Source organism: Macaca thibetana, chromosome 8 (assembly GCF_024542745.1).
Source record: "Macaca thibetana thibetana isolate TM-01 chromosome 8, ASM2454274v1, whole genome shotgun sequence".
NCBI classification, from domain to species: domain Eukaryota; kingdom Metazoa; phylum Chordata; class Mammalia; order Primates; family Cercopithecidae; genus Macaca; species Macaca thibetana.
This window is the reverse complement of record NC_065585.1, coordinates 64,179,972-64,199,775: the sequence shown is the minus strand read 5'-3', so window position 1 is coordinate 64,199,775 and position 19,804 is coordinate 64,179,972. Positions and strand designations below refer to the sequence as shown.

At 40.8% G+C, this 19,804-nt stretch overlaps 1 protein-coding gene and 1 non-coding gene across 4 annotated transcripts in view; both read right to left on the bottom strand.

Moving 5' to 3' along the window:
- Positions 1 to 19,804, bottom strand: part of ZNF704 (zinc finger protein 704) — a 299,359-nt gene that overhangs the window by 108,731 nt on the left and 170,824 nt on the right. The gene's annotated exons all lie outside the window — the stretch shown is intronic.
- Positions 7,945 to 8,078, bottom strand: LOC126961927 (U11 spliceosomal RNA). Its single transcript, XR_007728507.1, has one exon. It is a non-coding gene; the product is annotated as a U11 spliceosomal RNA (small nuclear RNA).

The window sequence follows — 19,804 nt, the reverse complement described above, 5'->3', positions numbered from 1 at the left end:
GCGGCAGTAGCAGTCTTAGTATATCTGAGGCAGTTAAAATAATACAGGGAAGAGATCTTACTGTGTGGACATCTCATGATGTAAACGGCATACTCACTGCTAAAGGAGACTTGTGGCTGTCAGACAACCATTTGCTTAAATATCAGGCTCTATCATTTGAAGCGCCAGTGGTGTGACTGCGTACTTGTGCAACTCTTAACCCAGCCACATTTCTCCCAGACAATGAAGAAAAGATAGAACATAACTGTCAACAGGTGATTGCTCAAACCTATGCCACTTGAGGGGACCTTCTGGAGGTTCCCTTGACTGATCCCAACCTCAACTTGTATACTGATGGAAGTTCCTTTGTAGAAAAAGGACTTTGAAAAGTGGGGTATGCAGTGGTCAGCGTTAATGGAATACTTGAAAGTAGTCCCCTCACTCCAGGAACTAGCGCTCAGCTGGCAGAACTAATAGCTCTCACTCAGGCACTAGAATTAGGAGAAGGAAAAAGGGTAAAGATATATACAGACTCTAAGTATGCTTACCTAGTCCTCCATGCCCACACAGCAACATGGAGAGAAAGGGAATTCCTAACTTCTGAGGGAACACCTGTCAAACATCAGGAAGCCATTGGGAGATTATTATTGGCTGTACAGAAACTTAAAGGGTGGCAGTCTTACACTGCCGGGGTCATCAGAAAGGAAAGAAAAGGGAAATAGAGGGGAACTGCCAAGCAGATATTGAAGCCAAAAGAGCCACGAGGCGGGACCCTCCATTAGAAATACTTATAGAAGGACACCTAGTCGCCTCCAAGAAACCAAGCCCCAGTACTCAGCAGGAGAAATAGAATGGGAACCTCACGAGGACATAGTTTCCTCCCCTCAGGATGTCCAGCCACTGAAGAAGGGAAAATACTTTTGCCTGCAGCTAACCAATGAAAATTACTTAAAACCCTTCACCAAACCATTCACTTAGGCATTGATAGCACCCATCAGATGGCCAAATCATGATTTACCGGACCAGGCCTTTTCAAAACTATCAAGCAGATAGTCAAGGCCTGTGAAGTGTGCCCAGGAAATAATCCCCTGCACTAGAGGCCATACATTTCAATCCCTGTATCTTTAACCTCCTTGTTAAGTTTGTCTCTTCCAGAATCGAAGCTGTAAAACTACAAATAGTTCTTCAAATGGAGCCCCAGATGCAGTCCATGACTAAGATCTACCACAGACCCCTGGACCGGCCTGCTAGCCCACGCTTTGATGTTGATGACATCAAAGGCACCCCTCCCGAGGAAATCTCAACTGCATGACCCCTACTATGCCCCAATTCAACAGGAAGCAGTTAGAGCCATCGTCGGCCAACCTCCCCAATAGCACTTGGGTTTTCCTGTTCAGAGGGGGTACTGAGAGACAAGACTAGCTGGATTTCCTAGGCTAAGAATCCCTAAGCCTAGCTGGGAAGGTGACCGCATCCACCTTTAAACATGGGGCTTGCAACTTAGCTCACACCTGACCAATCACGTAGTAAAGAGAGCCCACTAAAATGCTAATTAGGCAAAAACAGGAGGTAAAGAAATAGCCAATCATCTATCGCCTGAGAGCACAGGGGGAGGGACAATGATCAGGATATAAACCCAGGCATTTGAGCTGGCAACAGCTACCCTCTTTCGGTCCCCTGCCTTTGTATGGGAGCTCTGTTTTCACTCTATTACATCTTGCAACTGCATGAAAAAAAAAGACTCCTATTAAAATTAAAAAGAAAACAATTCCATATCAAAAATATATTTGAATGACATTAACAGGTTCTTATTAGTGTAAAGGTTAAGGAGTTACTCATCTCAACAGTATGAGGCATAGGTACTCAGGCAAATTTATAAACATGCTTAAGGATGTGTTTGTATGAACTTAGTGGGTAAACATCTATACATGTAATGATAAATAAATATAAACTAAATGTTGTCTGGAGAAAGAGAAACACATGTCTGGGATGTTCAGAGAAGCAGGTGGGCTTCAGCGCTGACCTAGTGGCTCTCCTGGCTGCTGCTGCTCCGCACACCCTCCATTCTCACTCATCCAGAAAGGCTCCTGGTAGCTCAGCAGCCAGCATGCCTGGAGTCTCCATTCCTTTCTCAGCAGAGAGCTGGGGGTGGGCCCAGCAAACCTGGATTGGAATCCTGACTGTGCCTCCTACTACCCAATGTTACCTCAAACAGGTAGATCAATCTCTGTGTCTCAATTTCCTCATGTGTAACATAGAGATAGAGATGTCTAACTTTATAGGGTCCCTGTGAAAATTAAATTAGATAATGAAAAGATGTAACATGCTTCACACAGTGGATGGTTCAGTAAGTGCTGGCTTTTGTAATGATCAAAACTTCCCTTTTCAATGATCTCAAGACTTAAAGATAGTGAAATGTGACTCTAAGAAAAAACAAAACTTAGTAATTTTCATAGCAAAACCCAGTGTGAGGCTTCCAGACTGCAAGACAGGGAGATCTTTTCTAGACTTGAAATGTGGCTAGTCTGAATTGAGATGTACTGTGAGTTTAAAATAAACACCAGATTTCTAAGACATACTAAAAAAAATAATCTAAACTGCATCACTAATATTTTTAAAATACTGATTACATATTGAAATAACATTTTAGACACAGTGGTTAAATTTATATTATTCAAATTAATACCACCTATTTCTTTTCACTTTTTAAAAATGAAAAATTTAACATGTGTCTCACAACATTACATATATATATATTTGGATGGCACTGTTCTAGAACATTGAAGTAACATGGAGAGAAGTACTTCATTAAACTAAATCCTAGGGCACTAAAACAGTTAATTCATCTCCCCAAGGTACTATTTGAAAGTAACTCAATCACATGAGAACACAAAATGAAATATGTCACAAACTGCTAATCACATCATTAAATATAGTCTCCCTTGTTGCAGAGTATAATCATTCATGAGAATAAAGGGCTCAGGGACTTTCAAATCATGAAAAATTTCAAATCTCCATTCAAATAATCGTGTCATCCCTGCTAAATTTGTCATAATCTAATCTGGCTGCAAATTAGTGCATGACATCTTCATCACAATTCACAAGTGCACTCAACTGGCACAAATAGCTTTTTTTAATGCACAGAGCCAGGGAAAGGGTGATCTTTGCTCAAAATAATGTGCTTAACTAATGGACCATCCCTTTTACCATTGGGGAGGCCAGAAGTAATGAGGAGACACACATGAACTAACCAATATTAAACGTTCAAGTAGCTAATTCTGTGGTTTAAACTAGAAGACAAACAGATTATGTCTTTATTTTTTACTGATCCTCAAAGCTCATAAGTACCTAAATTTTTACTTATTCCCTTGTAGTAGTAAATGGCTATGAGAAAATGAAAGTAATACAAAACAGAAATGACACTTGTATGCGTTAAAAACTGTACTTTAAAAAATCTATGGTCAATAATTAAGAAAAACATTTACAATCTGAATGATCAATTTTTAAAATGTTTAAGTAAGTTTAGAGTAAAAACTGTGTGCTTTAAGAGGACACCTATTTCTTCTATTCCTACAATCTCCTGCAGCATTCTGTTTTTTCCTTAGTTTTGCTGTAAATATAGGTATCAGTGTCTCAATCTATTTGATACAAACATTTCAAATTTCCAAAGTCATAATCCAGGAACTACATAGTTTTACTTCTTTCTGGACTCCTATGGAATTTTAAAGCCACATCACATTGTAGTTTTGATGGCAGCCCCTACTTCTGCAATGTTACCATTGACTATATTAAGCTTTATAGATAGTCAAGATAGAGACTATATTAAGCTTTATAGAGACTATATTATAGTCTTTATAGATAGAGACTATATTAAGCTTTATAGATAGTCAAGATAGAGAAATTTCAATTCAAGGAATTCTCAAGCACAGGGAGAAATTGCTTAGTTTTGGTTGGTAGGGCTGTGGCAACTCTGCAGCTAAGTTCCAGGACTAGAAAAATGCTCTGAGGGTAAATTTAACTATGAGGGGGAAATGACATCTTCAGGAGAAATACCATTACGTATGGATAATACCCAGTATCTTAATAGACTAGCCACCCACCTCAACCAAAGTTTTAAGTAAGTGATATACCTTAAGCTTGTAAATAATAGAATACTCTATAAAATGTACAATCAACTTTGCTAGAAAACATGCATATCACAACAAGGGGATTACTATATATGAATGTGTCCATTAAAAATATTCTTCTGCAATTCCTCTTTTTATAATTTTGGAAGTGCTTTCATATCTGAAAATACCAGTAAATGCACATGAGCATGACCAAATTCCACATATCGGATTACAGCTGCAAAAACATTGTACTTCAAAATGAAGTCAAACACGAGCTCAGAACCACGCAGATTCTAAAGACAGAGTGTACAAAACAGGAACAAGCAGGCCCTTTGGCAAGATAAGGAAAACATCAAAATCGTCTCAACTACTCTTAACTGATTAAATATATTTCTGTCAAGGGAAAGTAGATTTAATTTCCTAGGACAGCTCGGACTTTCTCACAACTCAGACTTTCTCAGGATTGTTGTGAAGATTGTAAAATGGAACCAACACTTTGGGAAACTGACAACTTCTTATAAAATTAAATGCCTACTCTATGCTTTCAGGTATTAACCCAAGTGAAATGTAACCTCATACAATGTTTCCAGCACTGTTGGAAAGATTAAATAAAATCATAAACAAGAAAGTCCCTTACACAGGGTTGAGCATGTGGGAGGAGCTTATTAAATAGGTTCGATCGCCTTTCATGTTTTTGGATGTATAATAAAAGGCGAAAGATTTATACCATCTGAAGAGAAAGCACAGTATCTATTTTTGGATGTAATATTAAAAAGTACAGGGTTTCGATAGGGCAGACCTGGGTTTAAGTCCTGGTCTATTACCATTCAACCTTTTTTGGACCTACTCTGTGCAAAGCACTCTTCTAGATGTTGGGGATATTGTGCTGAATGTGACAGTTTGAGGCTTTACTCTTATGGGGTTCACATTCTAGCACCTTGGGCAAGATGTTTAAGTTTTCTGAACCTCATTTTTGCCTCCACAGTTCAAGTAAATTCAGCACCTATGACACGCTGGGTATTATACTAAGTTTGGCAGTACAAGAACCAACTAGATAGAACCTATGTTTTCAAGTACTTTTACAAGTCTGATGGGGGCAGCAGACAAATAATCATGTGAATTTGGTACTGTGAGAGGGATCAGGACCCATTGTTATGGGCAATAGGGAACTCAGTCCTGGGTGGCAAGGAGATTGGTCTCAGGGGTGAGTCAGAGAAGGCTTCCTGGAGAAAGGCATTTAAATGCAGTCTGCAGAGTAAACCAGGCAAAAGGTCCTCACGATTCACATTATTAGTAAGGTGAAATGAAAATATAGTTGGGAAAGTACACATCAATCAGTCCATAAAGTCCTTCATAATATAAAGCAGCACTATTTCTATTTTAAAGGCAATAGTATTAAACTGGAAAATCACTGTGTAGTCCTGAATCTACTTTATACTCTCTTTGACAATATGCTGTCTTCCTAATATGTGCTTCATCTGGACTTTCCTTATCTGCTTCCTTGATCCCAACACTTCTAACTTTCTGCTTGAAGAAACTGGGTACTTGAATAAATTGTTTTTAATCATATGGGACCAATTCTGACTTCCAGGCAAGTCCCTGGGATTTGCTAAATTCACAGTCTGCAGTGTAGGCTCTGTGGTAGGCCACAGTGGCCTCAAAGCATAAAACAGGCCTTCCAAATAACCATGAATCTTGCTATTCTGGTACCCACCAAACATTTAATAATTTTTTTCAAGCTAATTGAAAAGCCCTGTTCATGGGACTTGAATATAGTTTATACCATAAATAGCCAGAACTACAAAACAGTACAAAACACTAGCTCTGCTGGAAGACTTTTGATTTGCATTTGCTCTTTTATTTTATATGCTACACAAACCTCTGAAAAATGGAAGTAGGGAGTGAGACTGGGGACAAGGGCTTAGTAAATTCCTCTTTCCAAATACTGTGGCATTAAAATAAACTTGGATGACAGATGTCATTAGAGAAATACAGGCTACATTCAGCACATCCTCATTCCATGGTGTACACTCAGGCTGACTGAAGACTTTATGATTGCATCAGCAATTATGATGAAAGCCACTCCAACCACAAGAACTTTGAACCATTTAAGTAGATTTTTGAAAAAAAATGTTTGTTTTTTTTTTGAGATGGAGTCTTGTTCTTGTCGCCAGGCTGGAGTGCATGGCGCGATCTCGGCTCACTGCGACCCCCACCTCCCCGATTCAAGCGAGCCCCCTGCCTCAGCATCCTGAGTAGCTGGGACTACAGGTGCATGCCACCATGCCTGGCTAATTTTTTGTATTTCAGTAGAGACAGGGTTTCACCTTGGCCAGGCTGGTCTTGATCTCCTGATCTCGGGATCCGCCCACCTCGGCCTCCCAAAGTGCTGGGATTACAGGCGTGAGCCACAGTGAAAAAAATGTTTAAAGCACTTCATTTTCCTCTTGGGAAGTTGCAATAGTTGTTAGATATAGCAATTCTCCTACAAACAGCAAGGCTTTATGTGAAGGCTATACTCCATCTTCAAAAATATCTGTTTTATAGTCAGATGTCAGAGATGTTTCCTGGATTGTCAGAAGAAAAGAGATTGTGATGTAGAAATGCCCATTCCCAAAATAATGGCAAGTATATAACCAGAACAAAATAATTGGTATAATAAAAGTGGGCACCATGCAAAGTCTAATGGAACCCTCTTCTCCAGCCTAAGTATGCTTGAGAGCCTCATGTAAACAGAAGAAATGTGTCTGGTGAAGTGAGAATGGGGAGTTTTTGTTCCTTGAAGGGAGAAACTGACCAACAGTAGGAGGCAGCTATCTGATGCCAGGCCCAAACCAATGTATTAGCAACATCACTTTTTAAAACACTGTGTAAAATCCGTATTTTAGACTAGTGGAAATGGTAGGGGAATGGGCATTGCTGTAGCAAACAGCAAGAGTGAAAGCAACTTATTCTTGGGTGGAAAGAACCCAAGGAAGATAGTAGGAAAAAGTTCTGGAAACAGAAAGACAGACTGGTGAGGGGAACTTGGCTTAGAGTCAGGAAAGACACCAAAATTTGGAAGGAAGTTAAGAAAGGAGGAAGGGAGAGAAGAAGGAATTTGACTAGTTCTGAGACATCTTCTCCAGCTTCTAGGCTGCCTCTGAAAGACATGGTCAGGCCCTTTTTTCTGGGGAGTAGGAGAAATGCAGAAATTCCATTCAAACATTGGTTCATTTAACAAATTATTTATTTAGCAACTAATGGTTCCAATCACATTTCCTGGTGCTGGGGATTCAGCAGTGAAGACGCAGAAACTCGTTTAAAGCAATTTGATATCTATGGTCATCTACTAATGAGTGAGGTGTGATGTGAGTTCAGCCCCTGTGCCCACAACTGAATGGCCCCATCTACTTCCTAACAACTATATAATTTTAACTACCTGCAAATGACCAACAGCCTTCACCTCCCTAGTAGATTAGGAGCCCTTTATTTACTCTTTTATTCGTAGAGATGGGGTCTCACTATGTTCACCAGGCTGGTCTTGAATTCCTGGCCTCAAGAGATACTCCTGCCTCAGCCTCCCAAAGTGTTGGGATTACAGGTGTGAGCCCCTGCACCTGGCCCCACTTTTTGTCTTTTACAGTGATTTTTACTGTATCTTTTCTGTACTTATATACACAGGATGCTTGCCGTTGTGTTATGGTCACCTACACCATTTAAACCAATAAGATAGCATGCAGTTGCACAGTGTGGAGACAGTATATATCATACCACATAGCCCTGAGGTGGGGCAGGATCTACTACATAGGTTTAGTGTGTGGAATCGTCCAATATAACATGACCAGAGCTGCAACCTCTGATTTAGACAAGGAGTAAGGGTGCTGGGACCAATGATCACCTGCTGCCCAACTACCAAAAAATTATGCTTCCAAAATCTCTTGATGTTTATTCTGCATGAAGAGAAATCGAGTTGTCCTGTGTGTGCCACTCAAGACAGAAGCCCTTTTTTCCCTTTATTCACACGTTTAATGCATAGAGAAAAACCCAGTGCTTGGCCCATAGTAAACATTTAACAAACACTCAATTAGCATTTGGTAAATCACTTCCAAGGAAAAGGGTCCCTGTGGAGAGCAGCAGGACATTGGCCTGTGACTTTACCTAAGGTGTCAGTAACTGAACCAGGGGTGGACCCTCCTTCCCTCTTTACCAGAGGTGATTTATCAGGCCGAACTCAACCAGCCTGGATGGTTCCAGGTGCGTGAATCTTCCCTCACCTGCACTGTATAAGGTGTTTGCCTTCTCACAGAATCACCTTAACATTAACTTGAACTTAGTCCTGCGCCCTGGAAGCTTCTAGTTAACTATCCTTTAGGCTAATCGAGAACTCCTCCTGGATGGGCAAATGGTATCAGGCCAGGAGTTCAGGATATTCCTGCCTGCACAGCCAAGGTATGGTCTCACAGTCCTCATACATCCCCCCAGGCAGCTGCAACATGGAACAGGGTTGGCACCACAAGCAATGACTGTCAACTTGTGTGCAACTGGAGGCCAGGGATGATTTCTCACTCTGACTCAGAGGGGTGGGATCTCCTCAAACTCTAATTCTATGCTACCCAATAAAAACACAACGTAAGCCACATACGTAATGCTGAATTTCCTGGTAGCTACACTAAAAAAAAAAGAGAGAGAAATTAATTTTAATAACATATCTTATTTAGTATAACATACGCAAAATATTTCAATGTCAAATCAATATTAAAAATTGACAAGATAATTTATATCCTTTTCCTCATACAACTCTTCAAAATCCAGCATGTATTTTAAACTTTTCTTTTTTTTTTCTTTTTTTGAGAAGTTGTTTCGCTCTTGTTGCCCAGGCTGGAGTACAATGGCGTGATCTCGGCTTACTGCACTCTCTGCCTCCTGAGTTCAAGCAATTCTCCTGCCTCAGCCTCCCAAGTAGCTGGGATTACAGGTGCACACCACCACACCTGGCTAATTTTGTGTTTTTAGTAGAGACGGGGTTTCACCATGTTGGCCAGGCTGGTCTTGAACACCTGACCTCAGGTGATCCACCCGCCTCGGCCTCCCAAAGTGCTGGGATTACAGGTGTGAGCCACTGCACCCGGCCTTATTTTAAATTTTTAGCACATCCCAGTTCCGACTAGCATCATCTCAGATGGTCAAAAGCCATGTGCGGCTACTATCCTGGACGGCACAGCGCTGAGGAGTTCAGGAATCTCTGAAGACATCTTGGGGTGACTGTTCCTAAACAAATCTTTTCGACTAAAAATCAGTTTAGGAAAAATAAAAATATTTACGAACGAATCACTCTAATAATTCTTGTGTGGGAAAATGTTTATTCCCGCAACGTAGATAACCTGTTTTAACAAAACAATGTTAATGGGAAAAGTTTTGCTTTTTTTTAACCACTCAAATCTTAATATCTGGACATATTTATTACAGAAGAGGCAAGGCGGAGGAAGTCTTTAAACTGTCAGCTTGAAATCACATAAATAATCACACTGTAAAGCTAGGTGGGCAGCAAACTACTTCTCACTGCTAGGGTGCCCTTCCCTGACCAAAGAATGACTCCCTGGGCCAGTGTGCTGGTTCTTTCCTGGTCTTTGTTTACAGTGACAACGCAAGAGCCCTATAAGGAAGAGAGGAAGAGAAATAGATTGGATCTTGGTTTCTAACCTGTGGGTCTGAAGTTTCTGTCAGTCTGCTTGGACACTAACAACAGTCTCCTGACTGAACAATGTTTAATTTTCAGTCAAAACTATTTACCAAATGCTAATATGAGGCAAGCACTGTTTCAGGTGCTGCAATTTACCCACCACATATTTGAATTATTTTCCAAATATACGTGGAAGGTATTATAATGAGTAAAATAAAAATTCATACATAAGCATTAATTTCCAACAGCTGTTTCTCCTTTGCATTTTCCCAATCAGTGGAATCTAAAAGTACATACATGTAAAGATTCCCGAAATTGCTTGATGCTAAAGTGTGATCTTTCAGCATCAAAAATCACTATTTTGCTCTCCTTCAAGTGGTGTGAGTGGCATGACTTGAAGTCAGCCAGGATTCTTTTTTTTGTTTTGTTCTTGTCACCCAGGCTGGAGTGCAGTGGTGCAGTCTTGGCTCACTGCAACCTCCGCCTCCTGGGTTCAAGTGATTCTCAGCCTCCCAAGTAGTTGGGATTACAGGTGCTCACCACCACACCCAGCTAATTTTTGTAATTTTTAAAGTAGAGACAGGGTTTCACCAGTTGGCCAGGCTGGTCTCGAACTCCTGACCTCAGGTGATCCACCCACCTCTGTCTCCAAAAGTACTGGGATTACAGGCGTGAGTCACCGTGCCCAGCCCCAGCCAGGATTCTGAGATGAGATCTACCCGTTGCTTGTTATTAAGTTAACAGTCTCTTGTTAAGAAGCACTGCGTTTTAGAACCAACTATAGGCTGAGTTTAATTATTCAATGCTAATACATTCAACACAGATGATTTCATTATATAAATGCACTGGCTACTTTGCAGTATTTCCTTAGGCATAATAAGCTTTTACCATAAAAGCCAAACCAACATTAATCTGCAAAGCTGTCATTTTATATCCACTGCCAAGGAAAAAAGATAAAAAAAAAAAAAAAAAAAAAAAAAAAAAGAAAAGATAAAGTAAACCTTTATCAAGGAACTGGACCAATACAATGATCAAACCAGCTCTCTCCATCCCTTTGGGGCAATCTGATCTACAAGCTGAGGTTTCAAAGTATATTTTATTTAATTGCTGAGGGCAAGAGAACAGTAGGAGGTTTTGAGTCAAGCTCTTTATAATGCTAGACTGCTCTGCTTTGGGGGTAAACTTAAAAAAAAATCTTTTTTTTTTTTTTTTTTTTTGAGATGGAGTTTTGCTCTTGTTGCCCAGGCTGGAGTACAATGGTGCAATCTCGGCTCACCGCAACCTCCACCTCCCGGGTTCAAGTGATTCTCTGGCATCAGCCTCCCTAGTGGATGGGATTACAGGCCTGCGTCCTGACGCCTGGCTAATTCTGTATTTTTAGTAGAGGCGGGGTGTCTCCATGTTGGTCAGGCTGGTCTCAAACTCCCGACCTCAGGTGATCTGCCCACCTTGGCCTCCCAAAGTGCTGGGAATACAGACCTGAGCCACCATGTCTGGGCAAAAAAAAAAAAAAAATCTTTTAAAGTTAGCATTTTCAAGCCAGTCTAATAATCCCACCAGTTCCATTTCCTTTCAGTTGCAGTAGGAAAGAGCAAAATGCTGCCCTGGTGAAAAAGTAAAAAGTATTCACGTATCAAAGCTGGCTGGTAGACAGTAGCCAGCCAACTCCTCCTGTATTTCCAAGCAAACACAAGGCAAAGCAACGTGTTTTTTTTTATACCTTTTACAAACAATCTGTGTTTAAACAAGGCATACACAATGCTTTCTTCCCAGTCTCTAAAAGCTGGCCACTGTTACGTGTTTAATTATACTCCTAAATCCTAAAGAATAAAACAGCCAGCTAAGTAGTGACTGTTTGATCTGCACGTCTTGGCTGGAGATGACAGTGCAAAGCAAATCTGCCCAGGCTCCTGTTTCTAAACTCCTCCAGCCAGGAGGGCCTGAGGCTTGTGGTGCAGCAAAGCCAAACTCTTCCTTCCCGCTGGAGGAGGGCAAGGAGTATACAGCACACACCAGTTGCATTCATGAGGAAACAATCTTCCTGCCCACCAGCACTATATTTAGAGCCATCTCTTGGCAATGCAAACTTATATTTCTGGGCCTTCTGCCACTTGGACCAAAGGAAAAAAAAAGGGGGGGGGGGGAACAAGAAAAACTGGTTTGGTTCCAGTGCTGAGCCCAAACAACAAAAGTTAAATGTGGCCTTCCTCATTGATGCATTTCTGTGTCAAACATCCCTCCTTCTTCAAAAGCAGTGAACACTGGATGTGGCTCTAAAGAATGGAATGCTTTTTTCCCCTTCCAATTCTAATGAATAAAACGTGTCCTACTCTCTAAGGGGACATTTTATGAAGAAGGAAGTAATGAAGCAAAGTTATCTGAAAAGGACAGAATGTTTTAAAAATGTTTAAAGTAATATCATCCATGCTGGGGCTGTCAGCTTCCCCAAACATGTAGTAACCTCTGAGAAAAGTTAAAGCCCAAAGTCAGCTACAGAGTTGATGGAAAAAATACGCAGTGCTAAATAGCCAGGCCTCTCCGATCCTCAAAGGCAGATCCCATGAGAGATGCTCTCTAGCATTTGCTGTTTTGCTACATGAACATCTAGCATCTGGGAATTTCAGGGCTCTTCACTTCCAGGAGAAGTGATGCAGGCAGAGACCTTAGTGTGTACACCCTGAGCAAGCAGCTGCCAGTCTTACTTGGCTTCGAACTGTGGAGTGCCACTGTCTATCAGAAATGAGCAAAACAAACATCTCTCCTGTCTACTCCCAAACCTAAAGGGTCTTTCCTGACTTTCTTCTTCCTGTTTTTTCTTTTCCTTACGATTGTATTTTCTGAACTAATTTTAACATTTCTTTCAGTTTAGTATCTTGTCATGGTGCTGAGTGCTCAGTAATGTAGAATACTAACAGGACAGCCAGTATCTCCCACAAATGCAACACCAAGCAGGACAGCCATTTAGTGGTTTGGGTAAGTATTTCCTCTGCACTGGTATGTGCAGTCACCTCTAACTAGTTCAACAAATATAGAAAAGGAAAGAACAAAAATATCTGCAGCTTTGCAGCCATTTTCCCATGCTAAAATTATAACAGAAAATTAAAACAAGTATTAAATTTCTTTTGAAAATCCTCCACAAAATTTCTTAAAATTACGAAATGATATGTATGTATGCAAATTAACTCCACTTGATATGAAATATGAACACTTCTGAAAGCCCCAGAATAGTTCCATATAATACCTATTCTGGTTTGGGATTTCATAAATGGATAAATGCAAAAAGAAACTGACTTGCTGCCAAACAAAAAACCATTCTCATTGTTCAGGTCTTAAAGACTGTTCACAAGGCCTCCTCCTTCGAGGCCTAGGGTAGATTGTAAGCCCTGTTCCCCTGCAGTTAGGCATGACCCCATGATCTGCTTGGGTCAATGGAACGTGAGCAGAAGTGACAAGTGTTGCTTCTCTAACGTTGGTGCTCAGTTCTCTGTGTTCTCTTTCTCGCTACATTTACCTGAATCCTGGATGGACATGAAGCATAAGCCAGAAATATATTAAAGACTTTGCTGTTTAAGTCTACTGAGATTTGGGGCTGCTTGTCACCATGGCAGACCTAGCCTAATCTGACCAATATAGTAAATTAGCAAAAAATTAACAACAATTAACAGAAGATAACAGGGTAAAAGTTCATCACAGGTCTAGCACCAAGGAGGCACTCAATTGTGTCTCTCCTTCCATAGTGTCCCTTCCTACCATGGCTTAACATTTGCATCCACTCGACTTCCAGGATATATCCAGGATCTATTGAAATCCAAAGCAAATAAAACACTTAAAAAAAAAAAAAAAAGAAAGAAAAGAAATAACAGGGCTGGGCACAGTAGCTCACACCTGTAATCTGAGCACTTTGGGAGGCCAAGGCGGGCAGATCACAAGGTCAGGAGTTCAAGACCAGCCTGGCCAACATGGTGAAACCCTGTCTCTACTAAATTAGCCAGCCGTGGTGGTAGGTGCTTGTAATCCCAGCTACTCGGGAGGCTGAGGCAGGAAAATTGCTTGAGCCTGGGAGGTGGAGGCAGCAGTGAGCCGAAATCATGCCACTGCACTCCAGCCTGGGTGACTGAGTGAGACTCTACCTCAAAAACAAACAAACAAACAAACAACCCAAAAAACAGAACAGAATGGGTCCAGCTGAGGAAAACAGACATGACTACTGAGAAACAGTGATTCCCAGTGTCTCTAAATCTCAGGTTCTCAATACTGCTCATCCAGGTTCAATCTGAACTATTCCAAGTACTGAGTTCTAGGTAGAATCCAGGCATCTGTAGTGCTTCCCTGCCTCCCCTGGTGATTTCAGCGTGCAGCCAGGCTTGAGAACCATGGCTTCACATGACTGGGCTTTACCATTTTCCAAAACTCAGTCCCAGGACACTGAATATTTTAGGAAAGAAATGCACAAACAACAGTACCCCCAAACAGCAGTTCATGTTATAGCAAAATGTAGCTGAAGGCCAGCCATGGTGGCTCACATCTGTAATTACAGCACTTTGGGAGGCCAAGGAGGGAGGATCACTTGAACTCAGAAGTTCAATACCAGCCCTGCACAACACATCAAGACCCCATCTCTAAAAAAAAAAAAAATCAGTAAATCAGCTGAGTATGCTGGTGCACATGTGTAGTCCCATCTACTTGAGAGGCTGAGAAGGGAGGATGGCTTTAGCCTGGAACAGCAAGGCTGCAGTGAGAAGTGATCACACCACTGCATTCCAGCCTGCGTAACAGAGGGAGACTTCGTCTCAAAAAAAAAAAAATATATATATATATAGCTCTCCATAGTATCATCAGAGCCCCTCAAAGAACACATGTTGCTGCACCAGAAACCCAAGTCCTTTGGATCTCAAGAGAGAAATATCCAAGAGTACTGTATCTCACTCCAAGAACAACCAAAGTTTCCTGGCACCAGATCTGTGAACACATAAGTTTCCATTACAATGGAAACAATGATGATATTGTTATTTACTACTCATTCATTGCTGATTATGTACCAGGGATATTATTATTTAAAAGATACAATTTAATCTTATCTTTACATCAACCCCACGAGGAGGTATTATTATCATTTCCATTTTACAGACTAGCCAATTGAGACTATAAGCTTAAGCGACCCACTGTGTTTATGTGTTTGAAAATGAAGAGGTTCATATACTGCCCCATAATACGGCCTAAAACTGAGGAACAGGTCGTTTGGAACAATTTCTCTATATGCACTTCCAGTTGTCACAATACCTATTTTTCAGAAACTCACTTGGTTTAACAACCTAAAGAACATGTCTTATTAATGGCAGACCACAAACCATAATTTTGACGAATATGTACTGAATAAAAAAATGATTATTATTTGAATTTTGATAAAGTCTGGCATCATTATATGTAATTCACTTCTTTGCCTGAGGTTAAACAGTGTTCATGCATTCACCAAGTGATGATTTAAGAACCTTCTGAGTGCTAGTTACTGCAGAAAAAATGGCAAGCAGGACACACAGTCACTGCCCTTTGCAAGCTTACAGTTCAGCTAGGCACACAGGCAATTAGGCAGCAAGAATAGTGTGCAAAGGGGCAAGTATTATGAAGTCTCTCAAGGTGGCCAAGGACACTCATGAGTGGCCAGTTGTCCTTCCATAGACAGTCATGTACCATGGTGATCTTGTAAGATTATAATAGAGCTGAAAAATTCCTATTGGCTAGTACTTACCATACTCTACTTTTTACTGTCATTTCAGAATACAGTCCTTCTACTTATGTAAAAACAAAAGTTAGCCATAAAACAGCCTCAGGCAGGTCCTTTAGAGGTTTTCAGAAGAAGGCACTGCTATCATAGGAGATGACAGCTCCATGTATGGTATTGCCCCTGAACACCTTCCAGTAGAACAAGATGTGGAGGTGGAAGACAATGATATTGATAATCCTGCCTGTACAGGCCCAGACTAATGTGTGTATTTATGTCTTAGTTTTCAGCAAAACGGTATAAAATGTGAAAAATTAAAAAATTTTAAAATAGAAGCTTATAGACTAAGGATGTAAAGAAAATATATTTGTATAGCTATATAATGTATTTGTGGTTTAAGCTAAGTGTTATTAAAAGAGTCAAAAAGTTAAAAAAAAAACCTTAAATGTTTATAAACTAAGAAAGTTACAGTAAGCTAAGGTTACTATATTACTGAAGAAAGAAAATTTTAAAAAATAAATTTGGTGTAGCCTAAGTGTACAGTGTTTTTAGAGTCTCCAGTAGTGTACAATAAGGTTCTAGCCCTTCACTTCACTCACCACTCACTCACTGACTCACCCAACACAGCCCCCAGTCCTGCAAGCTCCACTCATGGTAAATGCCCTATACAGGTATACCATTTTTAATCCTTTATATTATATTTTTTACTGTACCTTTTTAATGTTTAGATTTAGATACACAAATACTATTGTGTTACAATTACCTACAGTATTCAGTACAATAACATGCTGTACAAGTTTGTAGCCTGGGAGCAACAGGCTAGACCATATAGCCTAGCTGTATAGTAGGCTATATCATCAAGGTTTGTGTTAAGTATTCTATGATGTTTGCACAATGACAAAATTGCCTAATGACGCATTTCTCAGAATGCCTATCCCCATAGTTAAGTGACACATGACTGTAATTGAAGTGCACTGGGCTTTGTTTCTTATACCTATGGCCAATTTAACAGATACACTCATGGTCCAGACTTTGGCCTCCTATGGTGGTATATTATAGCTGTGCCTTTGGAGCAATTTGTATCAATATCACATTGCTTCAAATACATCTTCATTGTCATCGGAAGTATTTCCAGTCTCAGATATAAAGGGTTTCCTTCAGTTCACAGTGGAGCAATGGCTCAGCTAGTCACCAAATTATCAGTTATCACAGGAACAGGCAAGCGGAGCAGAGGGGCATTAAAAGCTGGCTCTCGACCTGTTGAATTGCTGAGCATAATTTGGGCCTTTATTCTACCTTCGCTTAAGAGATTGATGAAGTGTGGGAAGCACACCTTCCACACAAAGGCCTTTGTCAAGTGTCACACTTATTAAGCATTTTGCACAGAACTACAGGTCATTATACATCATCTGGTCTGTGACAGCCATTTTGTTAGTATCTCCCTCCTTCTTTGAAAAAAACCAACAATGGTTTTGTAGATCTGTTCTATAACTCAGTTTCAAATATTAGAAAAGAAAGCAAAATATAATGACTCATTTTAAGAGTTTGCAAGAAGAAGACCATAATTGCTAATAATAAAATAGCTAATACTTATTAGGCTCTTACTATATGAAAGATACGTATACTAAGTGTCTTACGTGTACTATCTCATTTAAATTTATCAAAACCACAAAAGGTAGGCATCCTTGCATTTCATCAATTCTAAAGCATACATTTTTTTCATATTTTAATATGTTTGAAATCAGGGTACATTTTATAAACAAGTTATATCACAGTTTAATTGGCAGCATTATTTTTCTTTATGAATCACACAGAAAATAATGCTGTATCTTAAAATACATAGTGCCTTAGATGTAATAAAATATGGTAGTACTATCCCCATTTTATAGAGAAACTGAGCCTTAGAGAATTTGAGTAACTTGCCAAAGGTTATATAGCAAGTAAGTGGCAAAGGAAGCAAGTGATCCCAGGTTTTTCTGACTCCAAAGTTCATGCTCTGAACTGGTACACTATACTGCTTCCCACCACGGAGAAACACTAGATTTAAAAAACATTCATCTATTCAGCACTTAGTATCTATTATGAATGAGTCACATAGAATGAATGCAAGGAGTAGAAACACAAGCATAACAGCTTTTAATGTGACTGATTAGGGACAGTGGGCACCTGAGCAGTTAACTAGACTGTTCAGCTTTGTAGACTTTCGATGGACCCTAGAGTCACATTATATTTAAGCATGGGCTTTTTTTTTTTTTCCCCAGGGCCTTTTTTTCCCCCACTAGCAAAATATCTCACGCCTACATACAAGCTTTGGACTGGGTGAGTAATATTTAAATCAACATTTTGGTGTGGCAGACTTTAAGATACCCCCCCAATGATCTCACCTCCTACTGTTCACACCCTTTTTAATACCCTCTTTACTAGTGTGGCAGGACCTATCACTTGTTTGTAACCAAGAGAATATGGCAAAGGTGACGATGTATCACCTTCATAATTGGGCTACATAGACTGGGTTTCCATCTTGCTGGCTTTGATGAAGTAAGTTGTTATGGTGGGGAGGCCCACATAACAAGAGACTGAGGAGAGGCCTAACTCTAGTCAATAGCAGCTAGGAATTAAGGCCCTCAGACCAACAACCCAAAAGGAAATGGATCCTGCCAACAACCACGTTAGGGAGCTTGGGAGAGGATCCCTCCCCAGTTGAGCTTCCAGATGATACTCCAGCCCTGGCTGACACTGTATTTTATTTCTGAGACAGGATCTTGCTCTGTTTCCCAGACAGGAGTGTGGTGGTCTGATCATGGCTTACTGCAGCCTCAACCTCCTGGTTTCCATCAATCCTCCCATCTTAGCCTCCCAAGTAGCTGACCACAGATGTACACCACCACACCCAGCTAATTAAAAAAATACATTTTGTAGAGATGGGGGTCTTACTATGTTATTCAGGCTGTCTTGAACGCCTGGCTTCAAGTGATCCTCTTGCCTCAGCCTCCCAAAGTGCTGAGATTACAGGCATGAACCATTGCGCCCAGCCCTGGCTGACACTTTAAATTTAGCCTCATGAGAAAGACCCTGATGAGCAGTTGATCCAGCTAAGCTGTGCCCCGATTCCTGACCCACAGAAACTACGAGAGAATAAGTCTGCATGGTTTAAAGCTGCTAAATTTGTGGAAATTTGTTATCCAGTAATAAATAATACACTTGTTACTATGGTTTGAATGTACAGGGGTCCCCAAGATTCACAGATTGGAACCTAAGATCCAGTGTGATATTTTGATTAATGAGGCTGAATTCTCATGGATGGGATAAGCACCTGAATTAGTCTGTTTTTGCATTGCTATAAAGAAAGACCTGGCCGGGCACGGTGGCTCACGCCTGTAATCCCAACACTTTGGGAGGCTGAGGTGGGCGGATCATGAGGTCAAGAGATCGAGACCATCCTGGCCAACATGGGGAAACCTCATCTCTACTAAAAACACAAAAATTAGCTGGGCGTGGTGGCACATGCCCGTAGTCCTAGCTACTCAGGAGGCTGAGGCAGGAGAATCGCTTGAACCCAGGAGGCAGAGGTTGCAGTGAGCCAAGATCGTGCCACTGCACTGCAGCCTGGTAACAGAGGGAGACTCTGTCTCAAAAAAAAAAACCCCAAAAACAAAAAACAAAACCTGAGTCTGAGTAATTTATAAAGAAAAGAGGTTTCATTTATAAAGAAAAGAGTCATAGGTCTTGCAGGCTGTACAGGAAACATGATGCTGGCACCTGCTTGGTTTCTGCAGAGAGAACTTATAATCATGGCAGAAGGTGAAGTGGAAGGAGGCATGTCACATGGCCAGAGCAGAAGCAAGACAGCGAGCACGGAACTGCTGCACACTTTCAAATCACCAGATCTCACAAGAACTCACTCACTATCATGAGGACAGCACCAACGGGGATGGTGCTAAACTATTCACAAGAAATCCACCCCCATGATCCAATCACCTCCCACCAGGCCTCACCTTCCAACACTGGGGATTACAATTCAACATGAGATTTGGGTGGAGACACAGATCCAAACTGTACCAGTACCCTTGTAAGAGGGCTGCAAGGAATTACCCTCTTGCCCTTCCACTCTTCCACTACATGAGGACACAGCAAGAAGGTGCTATTATGGAAGCAGAGAGCAGCTTCACCAGATACCAAATGCCGACACCTTGATCTTGGACTTCTCAGTCTCCAGAACTGTGAGAAATAAGTTTCTGTTCTCACAACTTACCCCAGTCTCAGCTATTTTGTTATAGCAGCAGGAAAGAACTAGTACAATTGGTTAAAAGGTAAATTTCTTTGTGTCACAGACAT